Here is a 21,996-nt window from a genome sequence, read left to right as displayed (position 1 = left end):
TTCTTTGGTTTCTCCATCTCGTTTTACTTGGTTTCTAAATCTGGTTTTGTCGGGTTTCTACATCAGGTCTGATCTGGTTTCTGTGTCAGGTTTTATTTGGTTTCTACATCAGGTTTTATTTGGTTTCTACATCAGGTTTAATTTGGTTTCCACATCAGATTTTTTCTGGTTTCTCCATTAGGTTTTATTTGGGTTCGAAATCAGGTTTTAACTTGATTCTACATCAGGTTTTATCTGGTTTCAACATCCGGTTTTATTTGGTTTCGAAATCAGGTTTTATTTGGTTTCTACATCAGGTTTTTAGTGGTTTCTACTTCAGGTTTTACCTGGTTTCTACATCAGGTTTTATTTGGTTTCTACATCAGGTTTTATCTGATTTCTACATCACGTTTTATTTGGTTTCTACATCAGCTTTTATTTTGTTTCTACATCAAGTTTTAGTTGGTTTCCACATAAGGTTTTATCTAGTTTCTACATCATGTTTTATTTGGTTTCCACAACAGGTTTCATTTGGTTTCTACATCAAGTTTTATTTGGTTTCTACATCAGGTTTTTAGTGCTTTCTACTTCAGGTTTTACCTGGTTTCAACATCAGGTTTTATTTGGTTTCTACATCAGGTTTTATCTGATTTCTACATCACGTTTTATTTGGTTTCTACAGCAGCTTTTATTTTGTTTCTACATCAAGTTTTAGTTGGTTTCCACATCAGGTTTTATCTAGTTTCTACATCAGGTTTTTAGTGGTTTCTACTTCAGGTTTTCTTTGGTTTCTACATCAGGTTTTAGTTGGTTTCCACAACAGGTTTCATTTGGTTTCTACATCACGTTTTAGTTGGTTTCTACATCAGGTTTTATTTGGTTTCTGCATCAGGTTTTATTTCGTTTCTACATTAGGTTTTTAGTGGTTTCTACATCAGGTTTTCTTTGGTTTCTCCATCTCGTTTTATTTGGTTTCTAAATCTGGTTTTGTCGGGTTTCTACATCAGGTCTGATCTGGTTTCTGTGTCAGGTTTTATTTTGTTTCTACATCAGGTTTTATTTGGTTTCTACATCAGGTTTAATTTGGTTCCTACATCAGATTTCATCTGGTTTCCCCATTAGGTTTTATTTGGTTTCGAAATCAGGTTTTAACTTGTTTCTACATCAGGTTTCATCTGGTTTCAACATCCGGTTTTATTTGGTTTCTACATCAGGTTTGGTCTGGTTTCTGTGTCTGGTTTTACGTGGTTTCTACATCAGGCTTTATTAGTTTTCTACATCCGATTTTACTTGGTTTCTACATCAGGTTGATTTGGTTTCTGCATCAGGTATAATCTGGTTTCTATATCAGGTTTTATCTGATTTCTGCATCAGGTTTTATTTGTTTTCTACATCAGGTTTTATCTGGTTTCTACATCAGGTTTAATTTGTTTTGTAAATTAGGTTTTATCTGGTTTCTACATCGGGTTTTATTTGGTTTCTACATCAGGTTTTATCTGATTTCTACATCACGTTTTATTTGGTTTCTACATCAGGTTTCATTTTGTTTCTACATCAAGTTTTAGTTGGTTTCCACGTCAGGTTTTATCTAGTTTCTACATCTGGTTTTATCTGGTTTCTACATCAGTTTTTTTTGGTTTCTACATCAGGTTTTATGTGGTCTTTACATCAGGTTTTATCTTGTTTCTAGATCAGGTGATATTTTTTTTCTCCATCAGGTTTTATCTGGTTTCTACATCAGGTCTGATCTGCTTTCTATGTCAGGTTTTATTTTGTTTCTACATCAGGTTTTATTTTGTTTCTACATCAGGTTTAATTTGGTTTCTACATCAGGTTTTCTTTGGTTTCTCCATCTCGTTTTATTTGGTTTCTAAATCTGGTTTTGTCGGGTTTCTACATCAGGTCTGATCTCGTTTCTGTGTCAGGTTTTATTTTGTTTCTACATCAGGTTTTATTTGGTTTCTACATCAGGTTTAATTTGGTTCCTGCATCAGATTTTATCTGGTTTCTCCATTAGGTTTTATTTGGTTTGGAAATCAGGTTTTAACTTGTTTCTACATCAGGTTTTATCTGGTTTCAACATCCGGTTTTATTTGATTTCTACATCAGGTTTGGTCTGGTTTCTGTGACTGGTTTTACGTGGTTTCTACATCAGGTCTTATTAGTTTTCTACATCCGGTTTTACTTGGTTTCTACATCAGCTTTATTTGATTTCTACATCAGGTATAATCTGGTTTCTACATCAGGTTTTAGTTGGTTTCTACATCAGGTATAATTTGGTTTCTACATCAGGTTTTAGGTGGTTTCTACAACAGGTTTTATTTGGTTTCTACATCAGGTTTTATCTGGTTTCTCCATCAAGTTTTATCTGGTTTAAGCATCAGGTTTAATTTGGGGTCGACATCAGCTTTTATCTGGTTTCTCCATCAGGTTTTATCTTGTTTCTACGTCAGGTTTTATCTGGTTTCTGCATCAGGTTTAATTTGGTTTGTAAATTAGGTTTTATCTGGTTTCTACATCAGGTTTTATTTGGTTTCTACATCACGTTTTATTTGGTTTCTACATCTGGTTTTATTTGGTTTCTACATCAGGTTTTAGTTGGTTTCTACATCAGGTTTTAGTTGGTTTCTACATCAGGTTTTATCTGGTTTCAACATCCGGTTTTATTTGGTTTCTACATCAGGTTTTCTTTAGTTTCTAAATCAGATTTCATTTGGTTTCTAGATCAGGTTTTCTTTGGTTTCTACATCAGGTGTGGTCTGGCTTCTACGTCAGGTTTCATCTTGTTTCTACATCAGGTTTTTTTGGTTTCTACATCAGGTTTTCTTTGGTTTCTACATCAGGTTTTATTTGGTTTCTACATTAGGTTTTATTTGGTTTCTACATCAGTTTTTATTTTTTTTTTCTACATCAGCTTTAATTTGGGTTCTACATCAGGTTTTATCTGGTTTCTCCATCAGGTTTTATCTGGTTTCTACATGAGCTTTAATTTGGGTTCCACATCAGGTTTTATCTGGTTTCTCCATCCGGTTTTATGTGGTTTCTACATCAGGTTTTATTAGTTTTCTACATCAGGTTTTATTAGTTTTCTACATCAGGTTTTATCTTGTTTCTACATCAGGTTTACTTTGGTTTCCACATCACGTCTTATTTGGTTTCTACATCAAGTTTGGTCTGGTTTCTACATCAGGTTTTTTCTTGTTTCTACATCAGGTTTTATCTTGTTTCTACATCAGGTTTTTTTGGTTTCTACATCAGGTATAATCTGGTTTTTATATCATGTTTTATCTGATTTCTACATCAGGTTTTATTTAGTTTCTACATCAGGTTTTATGTGGTTTCTACATCAGGTTTAATTTGGTGTCTACATCAGGTTTTATCTGGTTTCTACATTAGGCTTCTTCAGGTATCTACATCAGGTTTATCTTGTTTCTACATTAGGTTTTCTACGGTTTCCCCATCAGGTTTTATTTGGTTTCTACATCATGTTTTAGTTGCTTTCAACATCAGGTTCTAGTTGCTTTCAACATCAGGTTTTATTTTTTTTTCTACATCAGGTTTAATTTGGATTCTACATCAGGTTTTATCTCGATTCTACATCAGGTTGTATCTGATTTCTACATCAGGTTTTATTTGGTTTCTACACCAGGTTTTGTTTGGTTTCTACATCAGGTTTTATCTGGTTTCTACATCAGGCTTTAGCTTATTACTACATTACGTTTTATCTGATTTCTACATTAGGCTTCTTCAGGTTTCTACATCAGGTTTATCTTGTTTCTACATCAGGTTCTATTTTGTTTCTACATCAGGTTTTAGTTGCTTTCCCCATCAGGTTTTATTTGGTTTCTACATCACGTATAATCTGGTTTCTATATCAGGTTTTATCTGATTTCTACATCAGGTTTTATCTGGTTTCTCCATCAGGTTTTATCTAGTTTCCACATCAGGTTTAATTTGGTTTCTACATCAGGTTTTAGTTGATTTACCCATCAGGTTTTATCTTGTTTCTACATCTGTTTTAAATTGGTTTCTACATCAGGTTTTATTTGGTTTCTGCACCAGGTTTTACTTGGTTTCTACATCAGGTATAATCTGGTTTTTATATCATGTTTTATCTGATTTGTACATCACGTTTTATTTGGTTTCTACATCAGGTTTTATTTGGTTTCCACATCAGGTTTTATTTGGTTTCTACATCAGGTTTTATCTGGTTTTAACATTCGGTTTTATTTGGTTTCTACATCAGGTTTGGTCTGGTTTCTGTGACTGGTTTTACGTGGTTTCTACATCAGGTTTTATTAGTTTTCTACATCCGGTTTTACTTGGTTTCTACATCAGGTTTATTTCATTTCTACATCAGGTATAATCTGGTTTCTACATCAGGTTTTAGTTGGTTTCTACATCAGGTGTAATTTGGTTTCTACATCAGGTTTTAGGTGGTTTCTACAACAGGTTTTATTTGGTTTCTACATCAGGTTTTATCTGGTTTCTCCATCAAGTTTTATCTGGTTTCAGCATCAGGTTTAATTTGGGGTCTACATCAGCTTTTATCTGGTTTCTCCATCAGGTTTTATCTTGTTTCTACGTCAGGTTTTATCTGGTTTCTGCATCAGGTTTAATTTGGTTTGTAAATTAGGTTTTATCTGGTTTCTACATCAGCTTTTATTTGGTTTCTACATCACGTTTTATTTGGTTTCTACATCTGGTTTTATTTGGTTTCTACATCAGGTTTTAGTTTGTTTCTACATCAGGTTTTAGTTGGTTTCTACAACAGGTTTTATCTGGTTTCAACATCCGGTTTTATTTGGTTTCTACATCAGGTTTAACTTAGTTTCTACATCAGGTATAATCTGGTTTTTATATCATGTTTTATCTGATTTCTACATCAGGTTTTATTTAGTTTCTACATCAGGTTTTATGTGGTTTCTACATCAGGTTTAATTTGGTGTCTACATCAGGTTTTATCTGGTTTCTACATTAGGCTTCTTCAGGTATCTACATCAGGTTTATCTTGTTTCTACATTAGGTTTTCTACGGTTTCCCCATCAGGTTTTATTTGGTTTCTACATCATGTTTTAGTTGCTTTCAACATCAGGTTCTAGTTGCTTTCAACATCAGGTTTTATTTTTTTTTCTACATCAGGTTTAATTTGGATTCTACATCAGGTTTTATCTCGATTCTACATCAGCTTCTATCTGGTTTCTACATCAGGTTTTATTTGGTTTCTACATCAGGCCTTAACTTGTATCTACATCACGTTTTCTTTGGTTTCTACATCAGGTTTTATCTGGTTTCTACATCAGGCTTTAGCTTATTACTACATTACGTTTTATCTGATTTCTACATTAGGCTTCTTCAGGTTTCTACATCAGGTTTATCTTGTTTCTACATCAGGTTCTATTTTGTTTCTACATCAGGTTTTAGTTGCTTTCCCCATCAGGTTTTATTGGTTTCTACATCACGTATAATCTGGTTTCTATATCAGGTTTTATCTGATTTCTACATCAGGTTTTATCTGGTTTCTCCATCAGGTTTTATCTAGTTTCCACATCAGGTTTAATTTGGTTTCTACATCAGGTTTTAGTTGATTTACCCATCAGGTTTTATCTTGTTTCTACATCTGTTTTAAATTGGTTTCTACATCAGGTTTTATTTGGTTTCTGCACCAGGTTTTACTTGGTTTCTACATCAGGTATAATCTGGTTTTTATATCATGTTTTATCTGATTTGTACATCACGTTTTATTTGGTTTCTACATCAGGTTTTATTTGGTTTCCACATCAGGTTTTATTTGGTTTCTACATCAGGTTTTATCTGGTTTTAACATTCGGTTTTATTTGGTTTCTACATCAGGTTTGGTCTGGTTTCTGTGACTGGTTTTACGTGGTTTCTACATCAGGTTTTATTAGTTTTCTACATCCGGTTTTACTTGGTTTCTACATCAGGTTTATTTGATTTCTACATCAGGTATAATCTGGTTTCTACATCAGGTTTTAGTTGGTTTCTACATCAGGTGTAATTTGGTTTCTACATCAGGTTTTAGGTGGTTTCTACAACAGGTTTTATTTGGTTTCTACATCAGGTTTTATCTGGTTTCTCCATCAAGTTTTATCTGGTTTCAGCATCAGGTTTAATTTGGGGTCTACATCAGCTTTTATCTGGTTTCTCCATCAGGTTTTATCTTGTTTCTACGTCAGGTTTTATCTGGTTTCTGCATCAGGTTTAATTTGGTTTGTAAATTAGGTTTTATCTGGTTTCTACATCAGCTTTTATTTGGTTTCTACATCACGTTTTATTTGGTTTCTACATCTGGTTTTATTTGGTTTCTACATCAGGTTTTAGTTTGTTTCTACATCAGGTTTTAGTTGGTTTCTACAACAGGTTTTATCTGGTTTCAACATCCGGTTTTATTTGGTTTCTACATCAGGTTTAACTTAGTTTCTACATCAGGTATAATCTGGTTTTTATATCATGTTTTATCTGATTTCTACATCAGGTTTTATTTAGTTTCTACATCAGGTTTTATGTGGTTTCTACATCAGGTTTAATTTGGTGTCTACATCAGGTTTTATCTGGTTTCTACATTAGGCTTCTTCAGGTATCTACATCAGGTTTATCTTGTTTCTACATTAGGTTTTCTACGGTTTCCCCATCAGGTTTTATTTGGTTTCTACATCATGTTTTAGTTGCTTTCAACATCAGGTTCTAGTTGCTTTCAACATCAGGTTTTATTTTTTTTTCTACATCAGGTTTAATTTGGATTCTACATCAGGTTTTATCTCGATTCTACATCAGGTTGTATCTGGTTTCTACATCAGGTTTTATTTGGTTTCTACACCAGGTTTTATTTGGTTTCTACACCAGGTTTTAGTTGGTTTCTACATCAGGTATAATCTGGTTTCTATATCAGTTCTTATCTGATTTCTACATCAGGTTTTATAACTTTTCTACATTAGGTTTTCATGTGGTTTCTTCATCAGGTTTTAGTTGGTTTCCCCATCAGGTTTTACTTGGTTTCTACATCAGGTTTTATCTGGTTTCTACATCAGGCTTTAGCTTATTACTACATTACGTTTTATTTGGTTTCTACATTAGGCTTCTTCAGGTTTCTACATCAGGTTTATCTTGTTTCTACATCAGGTTCTATGTTGTTTCTACATCAGGTTTTAGTTGGTTTCCCCATCAGGTTTCATTTGGTTTCTACATCAGGTATAATCTGGTTTCTATATCAGGTTTTATCTGATTTCTACATCAGGTTTTATCTGGTTTCTCCATCAGGTTTTATCTAGTTTCCACATCAGGTTTAATTTGGTTTCTACATCAGGTTTTAGTTGATTTACCCATCAGGTTTTATCTTGTTTCTACATCTGTTTTAAATTGGTTTCTACATCAGGTTTTATTTGGTTTCTGCACCAGGTTTTACTTGGTTTCTACATCAGGTATAATCTGGTTTTTATATCATGTTTTATCTGATTTGTACATCAGGTTTTATTTGGTTGCTACATCATGTTTTATTTGGTTTCCACATCAGGTTTTATTTGGTTTCTACATCAGGTTTTATCTGGTTTCCACATTAGGCTTCTTCAGGTTTCTACATCAGATTTATCTGGTTTCTACATCAGGTTCTATTTCGTTTCTACATCAGGTTTTAGTTGGTTTCCCCATCAGGTTGTATCTGGTTTCTACATCAGGTTGTATCTGGTTTCTACTTCAGGCATTATCTGTTTTCTACATCAGATTTTATCTAGTTTCTAAATGACGTCTGATCTGGTTTCTGTGTCAGGTTATATTTGGTTTCTACATCAGGTTTTGTCTTCTTTCTACATCAGGTTTTGTACGGTTTCTTCGTTAGGTTTTATCTGGTTTCTACATCAGGTTTTAGTTACTTATTACATCAGGTTCATCATCTTTCTACATCAGGTTTTATATGGTTTCGACATCAGCTTTAATTTGGGTTCTACATCAGGTTTTATCTCGTTTCTCCATCCGGTTTTATGTGGTATCTACATCAGGTTTTATTTGGTTTCTACATTAGGTTTTATTAGTTTTCTACATCAGGTTTTATCTTATTTCTACATCAGGTTTTCTTTGGTTTCCACATCAGGTTTTATTTGGTTTCTACATCAGGTTTTATTAGTTTTCAACATCAGGTTTTTTTTGGTTTCTACATCAGGTTTTCTTTAGTTTCTAAATCAGATTTCATTTGGTTTCTAGATCAGGTTTTCTTTGGTTTCTACATCAGGTGTGGTCTGGCTTCTACGTCAGGTTTCATCTTGTTTCTACATCAGGTTTTTTTGGTTTCTACATCAGGTTTTCTTTGGTTTCTACATCAGGTTTTATTTGGTTTCTACATTAGGTTTTATTTGCTTTCTACATCAGTTTTTATTTTTTTTTTCTACATCAGCTTTAATTTGGGTTCTACATCAGGTTTTATCTGGTTTCTCCATCAGGTTTTATCTGGTTTCTACATGAGCTTTAATTTGGGTTCCACATCAGGTTTTATCTGGTTTCTCCATCCGGTTTTATGTGGTTTCTACATCAGGTTTTATTAGTTTTCTACATCAGGTTTTATCTTGTTTCTACATCAGGTTTACTTTGGCTTCTACATCAGGTTTTAGTTGGTTTCCACATCACGTCTTATTTGGTTTCTACATCAAGTTTGGTCTGGTTTCTACATCAGGTTTTTTCTTGTTTCTACATCAGGTTTTATCTTGTTTCTACATCAGGTTTTTTTGGTTTCTACATCAGGTTTTTTTGGTTTCTACATTAGGTTGTCTTTAGTTTCTACATCAGGTTTTATTTGGTTTCTAGATCAGGTTTTCTTTGGTTTCTACATCAGGTTTGGTCTGGTTTCTGCATCAGGTTTTTTCTTGTTTCTACATCAGGTTTTTTTGGTTTTCAACATCAGGTTTTATGTGGTTTCTACATCAGGTTTTCTTTAGTTTCTACATCAGGTTTTATTTGGTTTCTAGATGAGGTTTTCTTTATTTTCTACATCAGGTTTTATCTTTTTTCTACACCAGGTTCTATTTGGTTTCTAAATCAGGTTTTATTTGGTTTCTACATCAGGTTTTCTTTGGTTTCTACATCAGGTTTTACATTGTTTCTACATCAGGTTTTTTTGGTTTCTACATCAGGTTTGGTCTGGTTTCTGCATCAGGTTTTTTTGGTTTCTACATCAGGTTTTATTTGTTTTCTACATCAGGTTTTATCTTGTTTCTACATCAGGATTTATCTGATTTCTTCGTCAGGTTTCTTCTGGTTTCTACATAAGGTTTCCTCATGTATCTACATCAGCTTTTTATGGTTTCTACATCAGGTTTGGTCTGGTTTATACATCAGGTTTTTTCTTGTTTCTTCATCAGGTTTATCTTCTTTCTACATCAGGTTTTACCTGGTTTCTCCATCAGGTTTCTTCAGTTTTCTACATCAGGTTTATCTGTTTCTACATCAGGTTGTATATGGTTTCTACGTCAGGTTTTATCTTGTTTCTACATCAGTTTTAATTTGCTTTCTACATCAGGTTTCTTCAGGTTTCTACATCAGGTTTTATCTGGTTTCTACATCAGGTTTTATTTGCTTTCTACATCAGGTTTCTTCAGGTTTCTACATCAGGTTTTATCTTGTTTCTACATCAGGTTTTTTTGGTTTCTACATCAGGTTTGGTGTGGTTTCTACATCAGCTTTCACTTGGTTTCTACATCTGGTTTGGTTTGGTTTCTGTGTCTGGTTTTATTTGGTGTCTACATTAGGTTTTATTAGTTTTCTGCATATGGTTTTATCTGCTTTCTACATCAGGTTTAATTTGGTTTCTACATCAGGTTTTATATGGTTTCCACATCAGGTTTTATCTTATTTCCACGTCAGGTTTTTTTCATTTCTCTACATCTGGTTTTACTTTGTTACTACATCAGGTTTTGTTTGGTTTCTACATTAGGTTTTATTAGTTTTCTTCTTCATGTTTTATTTGGTTTCTACATGAGTTTTAATTTGGTTTCTACATCAGGTTTCCTCTTGTTTCTACATCAGGTTTTATCTGGTCTTTGCATCAGGTTTCATCTCCTTTCTATATCAGGTTTAATCTGTTTTCTACCTCATGTATTAAGAAATAGTAAAAATCAGCAACACATTTCAAGAATCACAATAAGAATTATAATAATAAATTAGATTAAAATTATTAAAAACAATACAAATTAAAAAGTCACTGTGGAGAATTTATGTTTAGACGCATGAGAAAAGAAATGTTTTTAACCTGGATTTAAAAATGTCTACATTTGGGGAAAGTTTAATCTCCACTGACAGTTTGTTCCACTTGTTTGCAGCATAACAGCTAAATGCTGCTTCTCCATGTTTAGCCTTGACTCTGGTTTGGACTCTGGTCTTGACCCTGGTCTGGACTCTGGTCTAGATTCTGGTCTGGACTAGTTGACCAGAGTCTCTGGATCTCAGAGCTCTGACAGGTTTATATTCTCTGAACGTATTAGATGTATTCTGGGCCTAAACCATTCTGGGATGTAAACCATCCAAAGGGTTTGAATCTATTCTGGGACTGACTGGAAACCAGTATAAACTGGAAACCAGTGTAAAGATTTCAAAACTGGTGTGATGTGTTCAGATCTCTTAGTCCTGGTTAAAACTCCAGCAGCATCTGGATGAGCTGCAGATCTTTACTGGTCTTCCTGGGAAGTCCTGTTAAAGACCAGTGCAATAATCCAGTCTACTGGAGATGGTTGCATGGAGGAGTTTCTTCTGGTCTTACTGGGAGACTAAATTTTTAATCCTGTTGATGTTTCTGAGCTGGTAAAAAGCTTCTTAGTGAAGCTTTGATGTGGCTGCTGAAAGTCAGGTCTGAGTCTATCAACACTCCCAGGTTACCAACTTGGTCGGTGGTTTTAAGAGCCCGAGTCTCCTGGTGTTTACCAATGCTGACCCTCTTCTCTTTCTACCAAACAGAATAATCTCAGCTTTGTCTTCATGTAATTGTAGAAAATTCTCCCTCATCCAGGTGTTTATTTGCTCCAGACTCTGACACAGTAAGTCTGTTGGGCTGCAGTCGTCTGGTGACAGAGACATAAAGTTGTGTATCATCTGCCTAACTGTGATCATTGATGCTAAAGTTCTGTAATATTTTACCCAAAGGGAGCAGATACAAGTTAAACGGAAGCTGAACAGAAACTGGGGTGGCTGTAGCTAAGGAGGAAGAGCAGTTGTCTTCCAACCAGATGGTAGGTGGATCAATTCCTGGTTTCCACTGACTACATGTCAAAGTGTCCTTGGGCAAGACACATAACCCCACATTGCCTCTCGATGTGCCCATCGGGGTGTGAATGTGTGTGTGTGAATGGTTGAATGTAAAGTGCTTTGAAGGGTCAAACTGACTGGAAAAGCACTGTATAAGTACAGTCTATTTACCATTTACATTTACTTTATTTCTGGTTAGAAGTTGGATTTCCAGGTCAGGGTATTATGATTAAACACAGTGGAATTACTGGTGGTCAGATTTTGTTCGGAAGACCACTCTGTCATACACAATCACACAAACGTTTGAAAAAGTCAGCACCTCACAAAATAATAATAATAATAATGAATTAGATTTATATAGCGCTTTTTCAAGGCACTCAAAGTGCTTCACATTGTATTTTTATTCATCCACTCCTCACTCATACCTGGTGATGCTAAGCCAGCCTGACAGAAACGTGGCAGCCAGTCTACACCTACCGCCTCTCCAACCATCACCAAACATTCATATCAAGGAGGGTAAAGTGTCTTGCCCAAGGACACAATGACAGATAACTGGTCGAGTGGGAATCAAAGTGCCAACCTTCCAAAACAAATTACTTCAACAGATAACTTCCTGAAAACAGGAACTCCAGACTAAACAGAAGTTGAAAAGGGGGGGAAAAAAACAGCTAAAGTCTTGTGGATGTAGCGGTGTGAACCTCAGCTGCTGCTTCTGGTAGTTTCCAGGTAATCTGCTCACTTCTTTGTTCGGTGACCAATTTCAGCCTTAACCCTGTTGACTCAGAAAATCCAGAAACAAATTAGTGCTACAAGCAGCTCTCACGCTGTGTTCACCCTGGTTCTGTTTGCTTTGCTTTAAACAGACCCTGGTCCAGTTCCACGGATAGCCCAGTTGGTTTGGAGCATGATCGCGTTCATTGAATATGTTCATTTTTCTGTGAACACTGAACTGAACGCAACACATTTGTAAATAAAGAAGGTGATCATGAACTTGTGGATTGTGTGAGGTCCTGTAACAGTCCTGCCTGCATTTTCACTGGTGCTAACCCGACTTAACACCATCTTACCCACCATGCATTGTGCACTTTAGCAGAACAAACCGACAACACTCCTCTGCAACACTGGTGCAATTCCACTCAGAAATGGCAAGTGATGGTGAAAGGAGAAAAGCTGCAGATGCAGTGTCACATGCTTTGTGTACTGTGTTCTGTCTGCAGAAGATTCCAACTGTAAACATCTAACTTTTCTATGCAAGTTACATCTTCCTCCACGTAAAAGCCAGTTAGAACATCAGCCTCATCCACTTCTAATTTGAAGAAACGTGGAGTTGAAACTTCTATCCAGTTTGAGAGGATATCTGCAAGTCCTTGCCATTAAAAAAGCCATTAGGGGAGGACCAGACCCCATGCCTACAGCCCCAAACCACCCAGATCACACTGCCTGCGGCCTTCAGGTGTCTGACTTGCCAGCAACAGGTTAGTTGCTTAGTTACTGGTTTTTCTAGTTTAGTCTTTCATTCTCACTTCTCACTTACAACAACTGAAATGAACTGAACTTTGAATTCATTCATAAAGAGCATGAACTTGCATAACACCATGGAGCGTGTAAACACTCATTCTCACTTGATTCGTACCAAAGAAGCGAACCCTGGCCCAGTTTTAAAACCAGGGGTCTCTTGGATGGGTTCTCATCCAGTGAAGCAAAGACAGGAAGTGATGTAGATCAACATGGTGGAGATCTGGCTGCCTCCTGCTGCTCATACTGGGCAGATTATTGTGCAAACTGGATCAGGTCTGAACACCAAACTAAAACCAGAAACAAGACTGCAGAAATTGTTGTTCCATTGTTTACTGGTGGTAAACGAGACATTTTCGTTGCTGAACAGTCAATGAGCCAGGTTTTTTTCTTTCTTCTTGGTCATTTCAGGGAGTATCGCCCCCTAGTCAGCATCTGTGATGTTCAGGCTGTTTGGTCAGTAAAGTTCAGAGTGTAAACAAATCAAACCAAAAGGGAGGTAGGACATTTTTTGGAATACTGTCAAATCAAACTGAGTTCCCTGGACTACCCTGGAGGGAATGAACTCTTAAGCTGGATTCATATTCACGTGGTGTCTGCATATGGTCCATTACGGCATCACTGCCGTATACTCAGCATAGGTCTGCGGAGGCTTGACGTGCACCTCTTACAGACCTGATGTGCACCCATGCTTGCAGTGCGGTTTCATGGAAGTACTCCCTTGTGATTGGTCAGTTTGTGATTACATGTTTCTAGATTTCTGGAGGTTCTCGCTGAATATATGGAGCAACCACAGAAGAGTGGGTTAGGGTTAGCAACCTGTAGTGACTTCCACAGACACTATTGAGGCAAATGGATGGGTTCTGTCTATTTGTTTGACGCGCCGTCCATGTCCACAATGAAAACGCTCTTCAACCTGATGCTTTGTTTCCTTTATTGATAATCTTTCATGTTTGCAGGATGCAGCAATCCACTTGTTTAAACTTAACATGTGATCGTTTATATAGACTTTACATATACTCTTGTCTATCCAGCTCAGCTTGTTAGCGTACAAGTTTACTAAATAAGTTTCAGCGGTCAACAAAAATTACGGCTACCCAGCCCTCCTCTCTCTGGCAAAACCACCCGTGACTGACTGACAACTCCTTCTTAACAGTTCCTCCCATCACCTACCGCATCCACGTGACCCCATGCTGCAAATCACCATGACAACCAATGTAAAACAAATCATCCACCCAGTGCTCATTTCTCCAAACATGTTTTATGGCTCCTACACAACCCGTTGCCAAAACCTTATGCTCAGCGTCAGCTGCACCAGCCCTATCGCAGGCAGACGCCGTCCGAGTATAAATTAAGTTTTAGACATAATATTCAATAACTATCCAGTTATGGATTCTTCTCCACATTTTCTCTCCACTGTTAAAAATTCTAGGAAAACATCCACAACACCTTCACCATGAAACTTCAACATCTGATGAGGCTACTGACAATAAATCTGTTTTCTTGCAGCAGTTTGTAGTCAACAGCAGGAAAGTCCACAACTGAAAAAGGATGTAAATATTCCCAGCAGTCCTGGTGATAGCTGATGGTTTTAGCTCCTTCAGTCCACCAGAATTTATTCTTTTCTAATTCAGCTGCTGGTAAGCACTGCAGCATTGTCAGATGACTAACTCAAGATGGCTACTGTGAAACACACTGATGTCATGTGGTGCATTCAGGTACCAGTGATGCCTTCAGGACCTTTCTGCTGCTTGTGCTGTGCTGTGATTCAAGAAGCTGGGCCTCCTCTGACTGATGATCCAGTAAAACTGGGTTCATGATGCGTTTCTGTTCCTCAGCATATCCAATATGAACTTTACAGAAATATGTGTTATACACCATGACTCTCCACCATGTGTGTAATGTCTTTAATGTGTGTGTGAGAGAATTATTCCTGCTGATCTACAATAACGTGCAGAGAAAATTCAGCAGATGTAGCAGGCAGTGTTCTGTCTCACCTCAAGGGGGGGCACTGACACACCAAGACGGCGCATCAGTGTTGCCAACTTAGCGACCTTTTCACTATATCTAGCAAGTTTTCAGGCCCCTCTAGCAACTTTCTGTGGTAGTATTGGAGACTTTTGGAGACTGATGTATATGAACGTAGTTTATTCTTGTCGATGAGGAGGGGGAGCAGGAGATGTTCACCTCTGTTTCATGACCAGGCTGAAAATTAAAAGTACAAAGCTGCTGCTGGATGTTCCTGTGCTGGTTTACCGTCAGATATTAATGTCCATTAATGAAAAAGTTAAAAGTGTTGTTAAATGTTGCAGATTCCTAATTAGAAAACAACCTAAATTTAATAAAATGAAACTACACAAAAAGAAAATATTAACTAAATAATTTGTTTTCTCTTGATTATTTTTGCCTTTTTAAACATTACAACTATATATACCAGCAATTATGCACATTAGATGATGACGTCATTTAGTGACGTCTAATAACTTTTAGGACGGCCAGTAGCTACGTTTCTCACTGAAGAGTTGGTAAAGGTAGCTGCATGCTGTCGAATGAATAATAAAAGAAGATACGGTTTTCAGTTCTGACAATTGTAAATCACTGCCTCACCAGCCATGAACCTCACCACGTCACTGCTCTGGGCTATGATCAGATCTAAATCCTGATTGAAACTCTTCAAACAGATTATTTCTGCTCAAATGGGCACATAGTTGAGTTGAAACTATTTTCTCAATAATTTTAGACATAGAGGGGAGGATGGATAAACGTCTATGATTAGCTAACAGTCCTGGATCATAAGTCGTTGTTTTTAGGTAAAGGTGTGATTCCAGCAGACAGAAAAAGTCCAATCAGAAACCAGATTCTATAGACGTCTCTACAGCTGCTGTGGATGAGACATCACCAATAGAGGGGAAAGACATCATGGGTTTTCTCTCTAATAGAAACCATTTTTTATGAAGAAACTCGTAAAGTCATCCCCGCTGAGAGGTAAAGGAATATATGGCTCGACGGCACTACAGCTGCTAGCCAGCCTGGCTGTAGAGCTGAAGAGGAACCTGGGCTTGTTCTCCATCAATGATCAATAATCATCTGTTCTGGCCTTACGCAGTCCTATTTGATCTACTATTAAACTTTCTTTCCAGACTAAGTGAAGCTCTTCTAGACCAGATGAACATTTCCTTTCTAATTGCCTTGATTTCTGTTCAGGGCCGGCCCTAGGCCAGCAGGTGCCCTAGGCAAAACAGGAGTTCTGCCTCCCACCCCATCCGGTAAAATGCTTAGCGAGGCTGAGGCTGCACAACTCAGTCACACACATTTTGTAACTAATGTACAAATTCTTGTCTCTTTAGTAACAAAACAAAGTCACACTGAAACTCTTTGAATTAAACAAACCGCTACAAAAATAACAAAGAGAATAGATAGTTTAGTGCAAAAGTCCAGGGAAAAAATGTCACAGTGCAAATCCTAAAACAACAAAAAACAGTGCAATGGCCAAACTTGCTTAAACACACACATTAAACTATGAAAACTGCTACATTTATGATTAGTAAAATAATGCCACTGTGTAAAACAAAATAAAAATCAATCAAGCAATCAAATTAAATCTTAGAGCATGTTTCATGTAAGTTGTAACACAAAGTTTGGTTGTTAGATATTCCCTCATGTCCTTCCAGCCACCAGAGACCCTGCCAGGCCGTCTGTCTGGATTCAACCATCTTCATGACGTTTCTGCATTCAGTGTTCTTCACTTAGATCTCCTGCCACAGATTCAAATATTATTTAATAACTGTTAGATAAAACATTATAAAATGTAATAGTCTGCAGTTGTTATTTTTTGCTGAATTTTTGTTGAACTTTAACTGAATTAACCTACATTCTCCTCCTGTGGGCTCACCACCTGCAGGAGGGGCCATATGGGTCGGGTGGAGTGTGAGCTGGGCGGCTGCCAGAGGCGGGGACCCTGGCGGTCTGATCCTTGGCTGCAGAAGCTAGCTCTAGGGACGTGGACTGTCACCTCTCTGGGGGGGAAGGAGCCTGAGCTGGTGCATGAGGTTGGGCGGTTAGATATACACTACCGTTCAAGTTTGGGGTCACTTTGCCATGGGATTCAATAGGGAAGTGACCCCAAACTTTTGAACGGTAGTGTAGATATAGTTGGACTCACCTCGACGCACAACTTGGGCTCTGGAACCACTGTCCTTGAGAGGGGCTGGACCCTCTTCCATTCTGGAGTTGCTCCCAGTGAGAGGCGCCGAGCAGGTGTGGGCATACTCATTGCCCCCCGACTTGGCGCCTGTACGTTGGGGTTTACCCCGGTGGATGAAAGGGTAGCCTCCCTCCGCCTTCAGGTGGGGGAACGGGTCCTGACTGTTGTTTGTGCTTATGCACCAAATAGCAGTTCAGAGTACCCACCCTTTTTGGAGTCCTTGGAGGGGGTGTTGGAGAGCACTCCTTCCATGGACTCCCTCGTTCTGCTGGGGGTCTTCAATGCCCACGTGGGCAATGACAGCGAGACCTGGAGGGGCGTGATTGGGAGGAACGGCCCCCCTGATCTGAATCCGAGTGGTGTTTTGTTGCTGGACTTCTGTGCTTGTCATGCACTGTAAACCCCAGCAGTACTACAAACTCATAACTATTGCAGGCAACTAAATCAAAGTGGGCTAAGTAGTTAACCTGACTCGGAAACATGAAGTATTCTTAACGAATAATGTCATTTTGATTTCACACAGCTTAGAATGTTTAAGTGAACACTGTCACTTAATTTGAAACGTGTAATTTAACAGGTGTACGTGCGGGAACGTGACGTCTGACTTCACTGTACCCAACCGATCAGGGCACGTACCACGAAAATTCAACATGGCTGGACGTTAGCGAGGGATGCAACGGAGTAACAAAAGAGGAAAAAGGAGAATATTCAGCGAAAAACCTGCACTACAACGCATATTTTTTCGCCGTGCTGTTGTAAAATTGTGTTATTATCTGTGTTTTGTGTTCTGGGATGCCAACTTCAGGATTTGAAAGTTTCGCGCGTGAACCGGTGCGTACGTTACAAAAGTTTTGCAAAAGTTCACTAACTTAAACATAATTATCTTTTGTTAGACTGTTTGAATGTGTGTAAAGTTACGTGTTATGATGTGTATGTTTAAACTAAAGCTTAATTAGTGATTATCGTCAGTGTCGCTACTCATCCCAGGTCGCTAACTTTACTTCGTTACCGTCACACACACACACACACACACTCGAAGAAGAAGAAGAAGAAGAAGAAGAAGAAAGAGACGTTCTTTGCCTTGAAAACTATGCAGAAGACAACTTGTTTCAAATATGGTTGAAATGCTTTAATATAAGCTTCTGCTGCTGCATATCTGAAAGTTTACTTGTGAAAGTTTAGTTTATTCGGCATTGTAAAAATCGTAATATATTGAGAAGCGTTGTCTAACGGAGTTACCCTCGCCAATAAGGAATTGACAAAATAATACGTACTATACATAATCATTTACGTTACACCTTAAGCAACATTAAACTGTTTGTGCTCTCTGTTATGTTATAGTACTATAGAGCGTTTGGATATGAGCACTTTGTCATTCTGAGCAACAGTGTTGGTGAGTAAAGTACTTACTTAAAAATACTATTTGATTATGACGTTCATAATGATTTGTAAATAATTTACATTTGTTTATTCTCTTCCTGCAGGATTTGTGTGACCTCTTCTGCCTCAGTTCAAGGTAGCTAAATGGATTTTAAGTGCAAGTTGTGCTCTGTATCCTTGGACACACGTGCAAAGTTATTTAGGCATTATCAATTGCACCACAACCACTTCTCAAGTCAGCCCTCTACCATGTCTGTACAGTGACTGCATTTGTGCTTTCCAGTCATTTAATGCAGTTAAAGCTCATTTGTCACGGTTTCATAGTGATACAGGCAGGATAAATGTGACTGATGGTTCACAGTCAGGAAGTGCATTTTTTACATGTCCCTTGTGTGGCACCAAGCAGATATTTTCTGAGGAATCACTTTTTTCTCATTTAAGGAGTCATTTAAGAAATCATGAGTTGGTAGTATGCCCATACAGTAATTGCAGTTACAGTACAAATACATACTCATCCTTCAATGCAAAGTCGAAACCATGCAGGCAGTTCAGATTTTGATATGAACATTGTATGTTCAGAAAAAAATGGTACACCAGACACACCTGTTGGTGAAAATGTCGAGGTGGGACCTGCTCAGTGTGAGAGCATAGACACCTTTGACTCTGTTGAGGAAGAGAATCAATGTGACACAGACACTTTAAGAGAGCAGCTGCACCAAAGTTTAGCATCACTGTTCTTAAAGATGAAAACCATTCTTCATGTGTCTGACCTGGCGACTCAGGACATAGTGGAGCATCTGACACAAATATTTTCCCTGTCCCAGCCTCTAGTCAAACAATCTCTTAGAGAAGTCTTAGAACATCATGACATCTCTGTCAGTGAAAATGCTCTAGATGACCTAGTTACTGCTGTTCTGGAAGCAACATTCTTGTAAATGCCACAGCCAAAGGTAAAGAGCTATCTTCAACCAAAAGAAGGAAAACATTTGTTGAGAAAAACTACCCTGTGGTGAAGCCTGTAGAGTATATGCTGGAGCCAGGACACACAGCAGTCCATGTTCCTACTCTCGACATGATTCAGAAAATGTTTAAATATACAGACATTTTGGACAAAATTCTAGAAACAAAGATGTCAAAGGAAGGTCATTTCATGAGCCACCAAGATGGTTCATACTATAAGGAGAATGAATTATTCTCTTCCTCAGATGATCTAAAGCTACCACTCCTTTTGTACATCGATGATCTTGAAATAGCAAACCCACTTGGAACATCACGGAAGATCCATAAACTATGTTCAGTCTACTGGGTATTTGCTGATCTGCCTTGTAAATATAGATCATCATTACATGTGCTTCAGTTAGCAGCATTATGTAAGGTGTCCGACTTTCAGCGGTTTGGATATGAAAGATTGTTTGGTCCTCTGTTACGAGACATCCAAACTCTTGAGCAAGACGGCGTTTTTATTGAGTCCATTGGTAAGGCCATAAAGGGAACAGTTTTGTGTGTCGTGGCTGATAATCTTGCAGCTCATGCATTAGCAGGATTTACAAAGTGTTTCAGAGCTCAATATATTTGCAGATTCTGCACAGCTAACAAAGACCAAATTCAGGCTCATGATGTTGGGAGTGGAGAATTCAGTATGCGGACAAAAGCCAGTGATGATGTTGATGTTGATGCTGCACTGCATGGGGTTAGTCAGGGTCAGAGTGGTGTTCAGGGAGACTGTGTTCTGAGGCAGGGTCTACAGTATTTTCATACAGTCACAGGTTTCCCACCGGATGTCCTGCACAATCTGCTTGAGAGCATTGTGCCTGTAGAGCTTGGGCTGTGTATTGGGAAAATGATCTGTCACATATACTTAATCCTGGAGTATTTAAACAGAAAAATGATCTCATTCCCATACAATCACACAGACAAGGTTGACAGACCTCAGCCCATCCCAAAGACCTTCACTTGTAATGTGTTGTCATTACAGATCACAAATATTGACTAAAAGCTTATAATTGTTTTGTGATAGAATAGAATAGAATAGATAGAATAGAATAGACGTTTATTGTTATTGTAACATGTAACATATACAACGAAATTAAGAGTGCCCAAGAGTCAAAGTGCAGTGCAGCAACATACATTTAACATTCAACCATAAAAAAATTTAAAAGGATAAAAGAATTTAAAAGGAAACAACCAAGTTAAAAAAAAAATAACTAATCTTCCACGCAGTCGACCTTATACTTATCTTGTACATCTTGCATGTAAACAGCAGTGATGTTTATTGGACTGTGTAACAGCCTGCAAAGAATTTATTTGAGGTTGTTTATGGTGGTTACAGCCACAGGATTAAAGCTGTTTTTTAATCTGTTTGTTCTGGCTCTGATTGATCTGTACCTTCATCCTGATGGTAACAGCTCAAACAGGCAGTGTCCAGGATGTGATGTGTCCTTTAAAATGAGTTGTACTTTCCTGAGGCAACGGGAACTGTGTAGTTCTTCCAATGTGGGGAGAGGGCATCCAATTATCTTCTGGGCCGTGTTTATGACCCTCTGGAGCGCTGTCCTTTGAGCCACAGTGCAGCTGGGGAACCAAACACCTATGCAGTATGTTAAAATACTTTCTGTGGTGCACCGGTAGAATGACAACAGCAGTCTCTGGTTGACATTGTTCTTCCTCAGTACCCTGAGGAAGTAGAGTCTCTGCTGAGCCTTCTTCCACAGCTCAAAAGTGTTTGTGCTCCAGGTGAGGTCCTCCTTAATGTGGACCCCCAGGAACCGGAAGTCCTCCACCCTCTCCACACAGTCCCCCCAGATGTGAAGTGGTAAGATGTCCATTTTGTGCCTCCTGAAGTCGATAACCAGTTCCTTAGTCTTTGTGGTATTTAAGAGCAGGTTATTCTCCTTAGACCACACTAACAGCTGCTCCACTTCGTCCCTATACATCGACTCATCCCCTCCAGAGATGAACCCCACCACTGTGGTGTCATCGGCAAATTTCACTACGGTGTTACTGTGGTGAGAGGGGATGCAGTCAAAGGTATAGAGATTGTAGAGCAAGGGGCTAAGCACACAGCCCTGTGGGGAGCCGGTACTGAGACTGAGATGTATGTTGACCCAGTCTGACCCTCTGGCTGCAACCTTGGAGAAAGCTGTTTATCCACATACAGGTGGAGTCGGGAAGCCCCAAATCTTGAAGTTTGTCCACCAGTCTGCAGGGGAGGATGGTGTTAAATGCCAAACTATAATCCACGAAGAGCATCCGGACATAGCTCCCTTTCTGCTCCAGATGGGACAGAGCAGCATGCAGGGCGGTGGCCACGGCGTCTTCTGTGGATCTGTTCGCCCTGTAGGCAAACTGGTGGGAGTCTAAGCCTGGAGGCAGGAATGATGTAATATGACTACGTACCAGTTTCTCGAAACACTTCATCACCTCTGGTGTGAGTGCTACTGGCCGGTAGTCATTCAGGCTGGAAATGGGAAGTTTCTTTGGCAGAGGGACTATAGTGGAGGATTTCAGACATGAGGGGACTGTGGCCTGACCCAGGGACTGGTTGAAAATCCTAGTTAAGATTCCAGCCAGCTGATCCGCACAGTCCTTCAGCACCCGTCCTGGGACACCATCAGGTCCCACGGCCTTCCTCGGATTGACAGCCCTCAGTGTACGCCTAACCTCAGGTTCTTCAACAC

General features: G+C 38.4%; 2 long non-coding RNA genes across 2 annotated transcripts; both read left to right on the top strand.

Annotated features, from left to right (window-relative positions):
• Positions 1 to 5,951: 5,951 nt before the first annotated feature.
• LOC121645445 lies at positions 5,952 to 6,559 on the top strand. The gene is made up of 3 exons (XR_006011429.1): positions 5,952 to 5,969; positions 6,131 to 6,153; positions 6,499 to 6,559. It is a non-coding gene; the product is annotated as an uncharacterized LOC121645445 (long non-coding RNA).
• A 10,965-nt stretch (positions 6,560 to 17,524) lies between these two features.
• Positions 17,525 to 18,464, top strand: LOC121646399. The gene is made up of 3 exons (XR_006011627.1): positions 17,525 to 17,770; positions 18,281 to 18,332; positions 18,424 to 18,464. It is a non-coding gene; the product is annotated as an uncharacterized LOC121646399 (long non-coding RNA).
• The last annotated feature ends 3,532 nt before the right edge of the window (positions 18,465 to 21,996 follow it).

Source organism: Melanotaenia boesemani, chromosome 9 (genome assembly GCF_017639745.1).
Source record: "Melanotaenia boesemani isolate fMelBoe1 chromosome 9, fMelBoe1.pri, whole genome shotgun sequence".
In the NCBI taxonomy this organism is placed as follows: Eukaryota; Metazoa; Chordata; class Actinopteri; order Atheriniformes; family Melanotaeniidae; genus Melanotaenia; species Melanotaenia boesemani.
Note: the sequence above shows the minus strand (reverse complement) of the source record. Positions and strands in the feature narration are given on the sequence as shown.